At 41.7% G+C, this 11,713-nt stretch overlaps 1 long non-coding RNA gene across 1 annotated transcript; it reads right to left on the bottom strand.

The window, feature by feature from the left end:
- Positions 1-9,807: 9,807 nt before the first annotated feature.
- LOC128339989 (uncharacterized) lies at positions 9,808-10,888 on the bottom strand. The gene is made up of 3 exons (XR_008313386.1): positions 10,634-10,888; positions 10,140-10,267; positions 9,808-10,002 (listed from the first exon to the last, which is right to left on the bottom strand). It is a non-coding gene; the product is annotated as an uncharacterized LOC128339989 (long non-coding RNA).
- Between the last annotated feature and the right edge of the window lie 825 nt (positions 10,889-11,713).

The following is an 11,713-nucleotide window of genomic DNA, read 5'->3' as shown; positions in this document are numbered from 1 at the left end:
CAATAAACATAATTAAAATAAATCTTCTTCCCTGTTTGATTTATGTATTAAGGAGTCTCCTCTTATTCATTCCCCGAAAACCCTTCAGACACTTTCTCAAACTTTTCTGACACTTTATATGGCATAATGTTTTTATGGATTTTTAAATCTAGTTTTATGTTAAACAGTTAAATTCTTGGTTTGTTTTATTCTTGGTTTGTTTTATGCAGTAAACCGCCTAGAGACTTTGGTAGTGGGTAGAATACAAATTTACTAAATACATACATACATACAATCTCAGTTTTTCCCTTCATAGCTTACAGTTACCAGTCCTAGAAGGGGATCTTAATTTCTCAGCTATTTTACAACATCATAGAACAAATTGGCTTAGTTGGATCTTTAAATTAAAATATGATCTTCCCAACCCTTCAGCATGGTCCACTCTTGAGGTTTGCTTGTATAGCCTCTATCAATCAGACCTGTATTGGGCTCCAAATTGGACTGGATTGGACTGTGCTCCAGATTTTAACAGACTGGAGTTACCTGTGCTGACATAATGACTCTGATCCTTACATGACAAAATGACCCTCTGATATAATCTTGCAGTCAAAACATCTGGTATTATGTTTATGGAGAACAATGGGACCATAAATCATCTTCTAACTCTTGACCAGATATTAGACACCGATCACAATTTCCTGCCTTTTGTGCATACAGGATGATCTGCCCCTGACAGCTAAGTAGCAATACCTGCAGCTGAAACACACTATAACTTCCAGATTTGGGCACTCTGCTCTAAGTGCTTCTGAGGTCCCTAAAGTTTTAGAAGATATCATTTGCATTGGTGACCAGCAGAAACCAAACATATCCATATACCGTAGATACATCACATGATAAGTCTGACTTATTGCTCCTATGTGCCGAGCAACATGAGGAGTTGGAAACCCAGATCCTTCCAGTCGAATGGACCAATGTTCTAGGAAGCAAAAAATCCTCTACACTAGAAGATCATTCACATGACCAAATCAGCTGGGTCTGGGGAGAAGGCAGGAGCCCACCTGACCTCCCCCACATGAATGGTGGCTCCTCAATGCTCTGCCACTTGCATGCCCAGAAGAATGGCATGGTGGCAAGTGGCCAATGATACGGGAATCAAGAGCAGGGGGGAGGGAACTGGGCCTCCTAGAGTCCCACAATGCACTGTGTGAGTTGCATGGTGCATTTGGGAAATTCCCACTGCGGGGCGACTCCCCCTCCCTCTTCCCAGTTCTATGGAAATGGTGGTTGTGGCAGCCAAAGCACCCCACGGCCTGGGCATGAGGTAGGAAGTGCATATGCCTCCTACGACTTCACTTTTAGCCTGGGAATGAAAGCAGAGCTATCTGAGGTGGAGTGCCAGGATCGGGAGTGATCCTGGCACTGCGCACAACCCACCCTACCTGGGGTAGCCCTGTCCTGCCCCTGTTGGGCTGGTCGTATGAACAATCACTGATTCTTAAATTGAAGCTCATCCAACAGATTTTCTCCACCTATTGGATACCGTAATGTTTATTTCATAAACATATCACTGCTTTCTCCCTTATATTGATGCTGTGATGTTGCTAAAGGTTCTCTAATTCATATGATATGGTGTTGTCCAAACAGACATCCTGTGACGTCTGGTGCAATGAAAATGGCCCCCAAATTGCAACAGGGGCCATTGTAAGTCAATGCAAAGGAGAAGAAGTGTGAATACAAGTAAGATAACGTGTTTAACTTTATTAGCTGATTTTAATGAAATGGTTTAATGAAGTGCGATTCCAGTTGCAGAGGGTCTATGGGGGACATAATTTCCCGGTTTCTGAGGAAAGTGAAGGGAACATGAAGACTTCCTAGGAGGGGACATGTGTATGCGGAAGGGCAAAGGGTCCTTGCTGCCGGGGTGGGGGTGGGGGTGGGGGTGGGGGTATCTGTTCCACTGTGACCTAGGATGGTGTTGCAAGGGATCACCCTGTCAAAGCAGTCCATGCAGACCAAACCAAAATCCTGCTCCTCTGGCAGCTTGCTGCTGGTAAGCTAGGCCTCTCATTAGAGGTTCAGTCTACTAGGGAGGCCCATGCAGCTGAAACCCCTAGGTCTCCCTGTAGACTACATACTCATGAGTGGAGCTAACCCAACAAAGCTTGTGTGGGGTCCCCAACTCTCCATGGTTAAAAATATATATACAAAAAGAATCCCTGCAACCCCACCCACCCCTTTTTCTGTGCACCCAAAGGAGATTTTGACACTCTATATGTCAGAGCCTGACCGTGCACATAGATGGGGGTGGGTGGGTGAGTGGGTGGATCTTTTAATCTATTCAAAATTCCTAAGTCAGGCCTGGCCTGGCATTGCATCATATGCAGATCTGCTGGGAAAGGGGATCTGCCAACTCTGGGGGCCCCCTTTCCCCAACCTTTCTGTGGGGAAAAAAATGAATTTGGCTGCTCAAGAATTCCTGGTTGGGGCTGTTTTTTAAACCTGATCCCAGGCACCACACCACCAGCCATTTGTTCCCCTCCCAGTGCTGTGATGGGGTGCCCTGCTTATGTTGCCACCTAGAGTGTTTGTGCTTGTGAACATATATCATTGCTGCTTCCTCCTTGGGGAGCAAAGCACTTAGTGTCCATCCTATCACCCCATCCCCTTTCCCTCCTGCTTGCCAGGTTGTGGGTCGGGGGGAGCAAGGGACAAAGTGGGAAGAGGGGAATGCCCTTGTGTGACTACACTGCTTGTGAGGCTGACAAATCTGGGGGTGGGATGTGGTGGTGTCCCTGTTGGGGGGCAACTCTATAGCTGGATAGGTGACAGGAGGGGTGGGGCTGGTGCTCAGAGAGGTGACCAGTGAGAATCACAGAAGCAATGAAGCGGCTGCAATCCCTGGCACATTTGTGCCACCACCACTTTGAAAATCAGCACAAACCCATGATTATAGCAGCCTTTGGGCTCAGACATAACCCTTTAGTGACCAAACCAGTGGTCTTGGTGGCAAACTTTTGTGCAAACTGAAGGTTCAATTTGGAGGTTGTCAAGGCAAACTGCAGATCATTTTTGCTGCAAAAACATGGTTTCACGAATTCAGACATTTATTTTATTTATTTATTCGATTTTCGATTACTGGAGTTCCAACCAATCCCCATTTAACTCCAATTTCATGCCATCTCTGAACTCAGCCATAATGTATGGATCAGGTTTTTTTTCTACATTGGTGATATAGTTCAGCTTAAATAAAACAAGAAATACACACAATTTACAAGACGATTGTGTGGTATTCCTAGTGCCATCTGCCGAAAAACTACAGCGATCCATGAATAAACTGATTTGTGTCCAAGTTCGAATAAAAGGAGTTTCAAAAGACACAGTTTATTCACAGAGTATGGTAGACTGTCAGCATATCATGCTAAGAATAGTATGCTAAGAAATGTCCTTGTATGTTTTGTGAATTTAGTGAAATAGTGAAACATGGAGCTATATGACCTGAAGCATTTATTTACTATCACAGTTTTGCAGATGCATATGTATACAAGGCACACTGAGGCACACTGGGGAAATTCTACCCTGAAGCTCAATTTTAAGCAGGCGTTTAGGGAGTGAATGCCATTTCATGATGAGTTATAAGTTATAAGTTTATTCAGTCACTGACCAGCAAATTTCATGATAATGAGGATGAGGACGAGGAGGAGAAATAGATTTGGGTTTCATCAGCACCCTGATAATACTTATAACAAGTATTATAAGTATTATAATACTTTCATACAAATCTATGGTGCAACCACACTGGGAGTACGATGTACAGTTCTGGTCACTATATCTCAAAAACTATATTTTAGAATTGGAAAAGCTGCGGGAGAGGGCAACCAAAAGGCTTAGGGGCCTAGAGCACCTTTCTTACAAGGCAAGGCAAGCCTAGAACAACCTCTGGGGCTTTTTAGTTTAGAAAGGGGCGGGGGGGGCAACTAAGAGGAGGCATGATAGAAGTCTATAAAATTATGCATGGTATGGAGAGATAATATAATTCCTAAAGATCCTAGCATGGATGTTGGGATTCTCCCCCAATGCCGAGCGGCAATTGTTCTTGGCTTAATGCTTTTCACAACATCACAATACCAGTCAAGTGACCAAAAACATACATACAAGAAAAAATGATGAAAAGCAATATACAAAATTTCAAAGGTAAATACGATATTTATAATTGATATGTTACAAAATACATTCCCCTGGTGATTGCAAGTGTTTATGTGAAAGAAAGTGTTGCAAAGTATGACTATTTTATTCCTTATCTTTTTAAGGAATAAAATTTACTTTTCTAAATATTTAAGTGGATCTGGGGGGAAAAATCAAGACAAGTGTATAAAAATTTAGCTACAACTTTGGCAAAATCACAAAAGTCTACAATTTTATAACCAATTACAAAACACATTAGGGAAGCAGGATCTAGAAGTCAAAAGGGCAATTTTCTAGTACAAGAAACATAGACTTCACAGTAGCCTAAGAATGCAACATTATATAGTGCTAGCAAACTTTTTTTTTGGGGGGGGGATGTTGCAGATTGCACTTGCTTAACAGGAAGCTCTAGCAGTGGAAATATATATAACCAACAGACTGTAGCATTCTGTCTCTGTCAGTGTGCTTGTTGAAGGCAAGAGAATTCAGTATCAAAGTTACAATTTCTAACTATAATAAGTTACAAAGTTTCATTTCATTAAGATGAAGTTAAGCAATGAAAAACCCTCCCACCCTCCAACGCCCAAAATTATCCCAAATCATATTTTCATCCTTTCCTCCCAGTTTTGTTGGCTCATACCTCCTTGGCCCCCCTTTTTATACCACCAAAATAAATAAATAAAATTAAATTAAATTAAAAAATAAAAATCACATTATAGAGATACATGTTTTGGAGGCGTTTTCATCAGTGTTTCATGATAATCAAAATGGTGCATCCACAAAGTTTTCCCCGACACATACATAGCAAGTACTAGACATAGCCAAGACGTAATCAGAAACTTTATACAAAGTAGGTATGGCTTTTTCCTTATTCTTCAGGACCAAGAAATGTGAAAATATGAGAGAAGATCAGGAAATAAAATGGAATTGTTCATGAAGCAGTCGGTTGATTCTTAACAGTTTAAATAAAATCTTTAAACAAAGTTTTTGTAGCATTTCAATGTGTTTTGAAGATACTGGTTCCATCAGCATGTCTCATATACTAAGCTTGTCCCCTAAAAAGCTCATCTTCTGAAGCTCTGTGTTACAGTAGGTAAACAAAAATGAATTTACATTGGTGGGACTACAAGCACCACTCTTTTCCACACAAGCAGCATGGAGTGATTCAAAGCCATGAAACTCATGCCAACTGGTGGGGCATGTTTGCAGAGCGGCCACACACCCTGTTTCTGCCCCTCCAAATGTTAGAAAGTTTGCACATTTCTTCATAATTGCAATCTGTTTGTGTTTTAGATTAATTAGTCAATGCACTCATTGCTTCATTGTCTCCAAACGGAAAACTGCACTAAATGGTAGATTTTACTGTTAAAGACCCTACAATAAGATTGTTTTATCTGTACATTTTTTCAGATATTTAACTGTATAAAAATGTTCATTTTACACAATCTTGAATTAAAGTATTTCTTGTCTGTGAATTTCACTTCTGGTAATTTTTATTTTTTGTCGGGTGTGTGTGTGTGTTGATTTTTAAAACAATGGAAGACTACAAGCCAACAACAGCCGGAATTGTTACTTTCAAACTCTTAAGAATTTATCTTCAAGGCTTGCCTGGTGGCTGATTCACACGTTCGCGTGCATCACTAGATGCCCATTACTTGACCTTGTGTGAATTGCTATAACTAAAAATGGTTGTGTTTGAGCTGTGATAACTCTTTCATGTATGCAAGTCATCACTTGATGTTAGTTTGGGGCACTAATGAATATCATGTGTGAATTTGACCCTTAAGAAATGGGGACTCAGACAAGTCAAGCAGTAACCATGAATTTCTCTAGATAACTGCTTTTGCTGCTAGCAGTCATACTTTTGCAGGTGACTGGCATGCTGACATTAAATGTGCTGATGCCCTAGCTGGTTGTCTGTCGTACACATGTACTACAGGGAGCAGGAATGATAAGAATTGTGCAAAACCACAATGACATCTAGAAAACAACAGTAATAATCTATAACTCTCATGTATGTGGTCTTTTTGAAATCATTTTGTTTCTCCCCAACAGTGCTGCCCCTCCAAAATTGCCCCTTCTCCTAAATAAGCAACCTACTCTCATGTGCCCCCCATTACCCAATTAAAAAGCATCCCATAATATTTTCAACAGCCAAGCAATGAAAGCTATTTGTATTAATATGAAAGAAAATTTTCTTAAAGTATTGTATCAATGGTATATGACACCTAAACAGCTTAATAAGATATACAAAAGCTCTGTGAGGTGTTGGAAGTGTGGAGATTTAAATGCAGAAATTTCCCATATGAAATGGAATTGCCTTGTGGTTCATAAATTTTGGAAGGCGGTATTAGATAATTTAGAAAGAATAACAAACATAATAATTGAAAGAACATCTAAGTGTTCTGGTGGCTACTCAGGGACGGGGCCTTCTCCACTGCTGCCCTGCGGCTTTGGAATGCGCTTCCTAGTGAAATAAGAGCCTCCCCATCTCTGACAAATTTTAAAAAGTCTTTAAAGACACATCTGTTCACCCAGGCTTTTAACTGATATTGTTTTGGTTGTTTTAATATTGTTCTTAGAATATTGTTTTTGTTTGTTTTTAAATTAAATGATTGTGTTTTAAATTTCTTGTTTTTGTTTTTTTACTAATGTTTTACCTTTGTTTTTATCTTCTTGTAAACTGCCCAGAGACATAAGTTTTGGGCGGTATAAAAATATGTTAAATAAAATAAAATAAAATAATAAATAAGTGGTTCTGATGGGATGGTTTGTAAATCTCCCCTGTAAACTGGGAACTCTGACAATAGGGCCTGACTGCTGCTAAAAAGATAATTTCAAGACACTTGAAAGACTATGAATCTCTCTCTGTAACTGAATGGTGCAGAAGGGTTTGGGGGGTGGTTCAAATGTATACGGGTTTATTCCAAACACTTTAGCAATGATTGCCAAGTGTATGATTTTACATTTATGTTGTACCATTTACTTTGTTACAGATGAAGTGATAAAGGATAAAAATAACAGAATTCATAAGATAGGAAGAAGGGAGGCAAATGAGATCATCTTTTTTCTTTTCTTTTCTTTTTTAATTTGGTGGGATCCACTTTGGGGTATCTGGAAGAGAAAACTTGATATGGATTTTAATGTTTATATGAAGCTAGTATTATGAATGTTGAAATTTTTTGTATGGCTATGTTGATATGCTAGGAAATGTGTTGTTTCAGGGTTTTTTGTATTTTGTACTGAGTCTTTTTGTAATGAAAATTCAAAATGTAATTATAAAAAATAAAAATAAAGTAATATATAGTTTTACATAGAGACTGAATTCCCAAAAGTTCCATGTTGCCAATTCTGATGTCAAGAGAATGTTGATACAGGATGGTGGCACAAAGCTATTCTAAGAAACTATTCACTTCTATAGCAGACTGTGTCGAATAATTCCAAATCTTTCTCAAGGAGGCCTATGCATGTGAGTTTGGCTGTGACCTTAAATCTTGTTGATCAGTGTGAGTAAAGTTACATGGGCACTCCATTCTCACTATCTACCACAGACTTGCACAGGTAGACTTAGCCAATAGGTGATACAGGGGAATCAAACCCTAAACAAATGAAGATGCTTCAACCATGATCCAGAAGACTTATCTTGGAACTCTCAGATTCATATTCAGCATACATATACTGTACAGCCATAGACACACAATAAGAAATGTGGGGGTAAGGGACTGCAGCTGAAGAAGCGATGGGCATTTTGCTAATCCAAAAGAAACTGAAGGACAAATCAATATAATCAAAACGGTACTATTCGCCAATATATATATTTTATACATGTATGTATACATTATAGTGCTTTTTTCAGAATTCTGCTCGACTTCCCCCAAAAGGAAATACAGCTTTCAAAACAGCTGCACTTTATATAGAGTTACAGCTGTCTGCTTGTACCTCCTTAAAACAGTATCTGCCATAAACATGCTTCTCTTTCACTGTTGACGTAAGCCTGACCTCCTGACCCTAGGGTCATTAATCATGTTGAAATCAAGTATGGTTATTCTACTACTATTGTCAACCCAATCTGTAATGCTTGGGTAATACCCCTTTCGTACAGTAAAGAGCCGCGTCCTTGGCCACCTGGTCTATTCAAAGGGTGTCTCCTCCGTAATAGTGTTCTAGCTGTGCGGGTACTGTATCTCAACCAGGCCCACTTCCCACTCTCCAGGAAGATCCAGGGGCTTTGCTAATTGGATCGTGTAGGCAGAACTAGTGTTCTGTGGGAAGGCCTTATGGCTGGCATTACTGGGCAGAGTAACAGAAAACCCTCTGCCTGCCATTCTACACCGGTTTGCATAGATCTGAAGCAGGCACCCAGCTGTTGAACTTATCAGGCCAACCTGCCCACTTCACTAAATGTTGTTTTACTCTTCCACGGCCTTTTGTATCTATAATTTTTTCAACCCTGTACACCTTGTCCACCCCCTCTTTAACTTTCTGCATTTCTTCCGGATAGAAGCTGCCGAGAACAGCCTCCCCCATGTCATCTTTTAACAGGTAAACAGGTCTTTCCCTTCTTCTGATGACTTGGTCCACTATAAAGAATTCTGTGGTGTAGTTCTGTTCATAGCCTTTCTCAAACCTTCCTTTAATCTTTGAAATCCTGACATGATCACCTTTTTTTAGCGTAAGAGTCTTGGCTTTTTTGTGGCTAGTGTTACCGTAAACAGTTTTCCATACAGCCAACTCATTGGAAGGCTTCACATCCACAGGCCTGTTTTGTATGGTTCTGTGAAAACTGTGGTTATAGCTCTTTATGAGTTCAGGTAAAACATCAATATCTCTGAAGGTGTTGTGAGCTGTGAAATACCTCCACATTCGTGTTTTTAGTGTTCGGTCAAAACGTTCAACCACAGCAGCTTTGACATCATTGTTCGTGATGAAATGGTGTATTTCTTGTTCCTTTAATAGGGCCCCTACTGCCTTATTTAAAAATTCACCCCCCTCTGTCCATCTGGAGCTTTCTAGGTTTTCGGCCTTCACTGAAAATAGCTTTAAAAGCCCTGGCCACTTCCCTACCCTTTTTGTCTTTTAGAGGTACACACCATGCGTATTTAGATAGAATATCCACAACTGTCAATATGTACTTGTAGTCATCGTTGTATTTAGAAAACTGCTGCATGTCCACTAGATCGGCTTGCCATTGTACATCAACCCCTGAAACAACCGTCTTGTTTCTTTTAAAGTGTATCCTCGCAGGTTTATGCCGAGTGTAAGCATCCTGCTCTGACAGCCATGTCTTCACTTGTCTTTTACTCAACTCTTTAGTGTTCTGCCGGGCCTCTTGATATCAAGGTTCTACACCACCATAGCTCCCTACATTCCCTGGTGTATAATATATTTTCTTTAGGATTTTCTCCTGTTCCGCCATGGTGCTACTTAACACAGGTATGAACACACATTTTTTCAAACAAAATTCTTTTATTGATCGTTTTCAGTACAGACACATGTGATACAGGAAACGCTGACATCGCCTAGATGCATGTTCTCAATGGTCCTGGCCTGTACAAATAAGAGGGGACAATACTTTAATAAAACTGAGCATTAAGTAAAACAAACTAATCATACAAAATAAAAGACATATGGCTCACCATCTTGGGATCCTCCTCATTTACATTTTGCTCTTCAGGCATGGCCGTGGTTACCAGACCACTATCCATACATTCCTCCCCACCTTCAGCTGCTGATGTAACGCTTACATCCCTTAAGTAATCCTCTGTAGGGCTGGATGGCCATGGTGTCTCACGATCTTTGCACATCCAACAACTCTGATCGACACACCGGTACTCCCGAGGCCTGTTTGACATGAAAGATAGGGAGCCACACTCATCAGCACCCTTATTCAGCTGATGCTTCTTATTCACCCTTTTTTCCCTACGCAGCTTTGGTTTCACAGGAGCTTCTGTTTCAGAATCTGATGATGATGAACTCACGTTTCTGGGATTGGGGGGTACTCGTTCTCTCCCCTCAGGTTCCACAATCACCTCTTCAGACTCTCGGGGTCCAGTTCCCATAGATGGTTCTTCGACCGATTCGTCCTGCTCCTCAGCTGCTGTTTTCTCTGTAGGTATTGTAAGTACACAGCCACAGTGACATCCTCCTCACTCTCAGATGCTGATGTGAAACACACAGCCCTACAATAAGAGTAATGATTCTGGCTAGGACTCAGCGTCTCACATTCACATGATGACCAATCTTCGCTTGAACTGCAGCACTTGAGCACACGATAGGATACCCTTGGCCTGGATGACCACTGCTCAGATCCGCACCCACACTCATCAGAATAAGTATACTCCCCACATGAACTATCACAACATTGCTCATCACACCAATCAAAGTGGGGTCTGCTCCTAACCCGTTGCTTTTTCCTACGCAGCTTTGGTTTCACAGGAGCTTCTGTTTCAGAATCTGATGATGATGAACTCACGTTTCTCTGCTTTAGGGCTGTTACTGGTGGTTCTCGGCTCTCAGATTCCCACTCTACTTCTTGAGGGTCTCTGTTCTCCGTTTCCACAGGCACACCTTCAGGAGTGGCACAGGAGTCCAGATCGAGTCCATTTTTCAGGCTCGAGGGTGGAGAGTAGGAGAGGCTCCTCATTACACCATATTTGGAACGACCCCTTCTAGGTTTCACTGGTGCCATCGGTAAAGGTAGGGTCATGGGGCGTAAGGGTGTCCTGTAATCAGACATCCTCTCTGCAAAAGTGTACAACAACCCCTTTTGCAGGAACCTACACCCTAGCCTGCTACTTATATCCTACAGTATCCCTTTTCAACCAATAAGAGCTCAATGACACGCAGGGTGGGACCTCGTTCCTATTGGTCCTCACAGGTCAGGTGGGTAGCCCTCATAGTACAGGAGGCTCTGGGCATGCCTGGACATGTTCTCTGGAGGGTTTTCAACTCCTCCCTGCTGTGGTGACATCATGCCCTTCATGGGGAGGGGTTTGATGACGTCTTGCCCTTCAGTGGGTGGGGCTTGATGACGTCTTGCCCTTACTAGGCTCTGACTTCACTTGCCCTTACTTAGGCTCCGCCCAGGTATGTATATAAACTACTACTGCTGGGCTCTGGCGCTGAAACCACATGCTCAGGGACACTTCACGGATCCCATGGCTGAACTAGTTCTGCTGCCCAAACTGGTGATCCTCCCCGCCAGGGTTGCCCAGAAGGTGCAATTGGATGTAACCCAAGTGCCAGACAGCATTAGCACCATGCAGGGAAGCACAAATTACAGGCTGTTCAAGCCGATACAATACTGGGGAAGCCATGGAATTTGAAGCAACAAATGATAATACATTACAATCAGGCCTAAGGGAGGACATGGGGCAGGAAGAAGGCTCTCCAAATGTTTCCTGAAGCTGGGCAGGGGTGAACTCAACCAATCCTTTGGATGGGAGACCAATGGGAGGGGGAAAGGCCCCCCCCTTCCCAAAACAAAGAAGCCACAGAAAACAGGGTAACGCAACAATAACAGACCACAGGAGGAGGAGAAACCGTGTACATT

This window comes from Hemicordylus capensis, chromosome 1 (genome assembly GCF_027244095.1).
Source record: "Hemicordylus capensis ecotype Gifberg chromosome 1, rHemCap1.1.pri, whole genome shotgun sequence".
Taxonomy (NCBI): Eukaryota; Metazoa; Chordata; class Lepidosauria; order Squamata; family Cordylidae; genus Hemicordylus; species Hemicordylus capensis.
This window is presented reverse-complemented; position numbering and strand designations above follow the sequence as displayed.